At 47.4% G+C, this 2,674-nt stretch overlaps 1 long non-coding RNA gene across 1 annotated transcript; it reads left to right on the top strand.

The window, feature by feature from the left end:
• The first annotated feature begins 533 nt into the window (after positions 1-533).
• LOC137477839 (uncharacterized) lies at positions 534-1,217 on the top strand. The gene is made up of 2 exons (XR_011001211.1): positions 534-752; positions 889-1,217. It is a non-coding gene; the product is annotated as an uncharacterized lncRNA (long non-coding RNA).
• The last annotated feature ends 1,457 nt before the right edge of the window (positions 1,218-2,674 follow it).

The following is a 2,674-nucleotide window of genomic DNA, read 5'->3' as shown; positions in this document are numbered from 1 at the left end:
TCACTGTAAAACTCCAGCCTGTGAAACCACAGCCCAGCAAAAGAGCTGTGCTGGTGATAACAAACATAGCTTATGTGCGACACCTGGGGAGAGCAGTGACCACAGGCCTGTGCTATCCCCTCCCTTCTGCTGCTCCCCAAATCTCCCTGAAGTGGCACAGAACGCAAACTGGGGAGAAACCACCACGGGGTCTGCCTCAGAGGGCAAGGAGGCCACCAGTGCATGGGGCCAAATGCAATCCAGACCAAAGGGGAGCCACAGGCAAGAAAAGAAAGAGCATGGTAACCCATGAGGAAACCAGGAAAGAAAAAGGAAAGAAAACCTCTCCCAACAGCTGCAGAGAGGTTTTGCCAGACAAAGAGAGAAGCCGGGCAACTGCATAGCTGCTCTCTAAATCACTGCTCAGACATGCTACATGGCTGGGGTGCAACATCTGGCTGGCCCCTTAGCCAGTCCAGCAGGCTCAGGCTGTTTCTAAGTGGGGTGAAGGCCAACAGGCCTCCCCCGTGTCCTGCAGGAGCCCTACTGGCAGCTCTGCCTGCAGGTGCTTACATCACAGACAGCATTCTGCCAGCCACCAGCTCCTCACCCCCAGCACCAGGGCCAGACAGGACGAAAGGCAGCCGCTGGCCACTTGCCAGCACATCTTGCATTGCCTTAAATGCGCTGTTCTGACTACATGTCCTGTTTGCTATGAAACAAATCTACTGGAGGAAATGAACAGGATTTTGCTTTTAAAAGTATTGTGTCAGGTACATTAACAGTTCTACCATACGTGTTACTCAGCTCTTCAGAGAGTGCTTGGGTTTCATTTCTGCTGTAATTTTATCAGCATCTTGCTCAAGCCTCTCCTTGGTTTCCTGCTACTTAATTTATTTTCCTTTGCAGTCATATATTGAGCCATCTACAGTGCTCTGCTGGCTGCCAAACCTCTGGAAATACATCACACCAAAGTGTTGTAGTGAGTCACCGATGGCTCTTGTTTGCAGTTTTTGCTCATGTAACAAATACTAACTCTGTGTTTAGGACCTATTACTCCAATGATTGCCCTTTTTCAGCTTAGCAGTTGCTGAGCACAGATAGTAAAAATGAAGACTTCTGTGGCAGAATAGCAGACATTTGTCAGGTTTTGACAAAATCTCTGACACAGAGGTGGCTCACAGAAAGCAAAGAACTACTGTCTAGTTATTAGTACAATAAAGGTGAATATAAACCCAGCTGCCATCCTGGAAGCAGCAAGTCATTAAGGGGGTGCTGCAGAAAGCAGGATCAGTTCGGCTCCCCCAGCATCAGCGCCGAGGTGAATGCCATTCACCCTATTTATCAGTGGCATTACTTATTCTGTGTTATTTATTGGTGGAATATGTGAATTTGACAGCTATCTGTGGATGACAAGTAGCTAACAGGTATATCAAGTGTCAGGATCCATACATGCTAAATGTAGATGATTTAAATAACTTGGAGATTTGTAAGAACAATGAGACATGAACTTCAGTGGGAGGAGACAGAAAAGGCAGATGCCAGACTATAGCTGGGGCAGACATTGGCAGAGGATGGATAAGTCAGGCTCACTTGTATGGAGCAGGACTGGAAGGAGGAGGTTGGCCACCCACAAGTGCTGTCACACTGTTGTAGATACACTAACTTCTGACCCTGATTCTTCATTGGAGTTTGGGGATATGCAAAGTCAAGGAAAATGGAAATTTATGGCTTTAGGGAAGAGGCAGTGCAGACCAGAGCCACATCGCTTGGCTAGTGCTGCTGCTGCTGCCCCCAGGGAGGAAGGGGAGGTGTATTTTGGGACGGTCTGTTATCTTCCTTTACCCATAGGCACTGCTACACGTGCCCTGATCCCATCTCACAAGGCAGCTGCTACTCTGGCTCTCAGCAGCACTAGCACTGGCAAAGTGGGCAGTGAAGCTATTGCTCTTTAGCTTGGGCATTTCTCTGTATTTGCCAGTGTGTAGAAACACTCTCCTCTTTGGCACAGAGAAAGGCAGCAGGCAGAGAGCTTCCCTCCACCACGAGTGGGCTAGGAAAAATACTCGTCCGTGTGGTAGACTCCCTGCACCTCACTTGTCTTCCCACCTCCAGCCTCAGCACGTGCTATCTGTGTGGAAGTCCATATACAACAGGAAAGGCTTCAAGGGGAAGAGAAAGCATTTTGTTTGCTTCAAGATTTTAAGCAGCTTTTTCTGGGATAATGCCAGGATCCCTGGAGGATGAACTCCAGTCACTGAACTCCAAAAATTCAGAACAACTTTAAGGCAGCTCAAGTTTGGGGGCCAAAACTGGCTACCCCAAAAATCAATATTCAACCTTGAAAATACACATCTAAAAGGATCTTGGCTTAAGTTGGGGGTTCCGTCACAAGTAAATCACAAGCAACTTTTGTTAAAATGCTTTGAGACTATTGGGTGTTGCAAATGAAAGGCAGCTCCCAGGAGCCAGAACTGTGACACAAAAACAGCTATCTTACAGAAACTGGGGAGAGATATTAAAAGGTAACTGCTCCAAGGAGCCAGCAGATGTTAAATCGAGTGATTAGTTTAGTCTGAAATGGGAGAGCCCTGTCATCAGAGGGCTCCTGTCCTGTGAGGAAAGGTCAGACATTGGCCTAATGAAGTGTCTGAAAAAATGCTTTTCATCAGGAGACAACACATGAGAATATCAC

Source organism: Anomalospiza imberbis, chromosome 8 (genome assembly GCF_031753505.1).
Source record: "Anomalospiza imberbis isolate Cuckoo-Finch-1a 21T00152 chromosome 8, ASM3175350v1, whole genome shotgun sequence".
Classification (NCBI taxonomy): domain Eukaryota; kingdom Metazoa; phylum Chordata; class Aves; order Passeriformes; family Viduidae; genus Anomalospiza; species Anomalospiza imberbis.
This window is presented reverse-complemented; position numbering and strand designations above follow the sequence as displayed.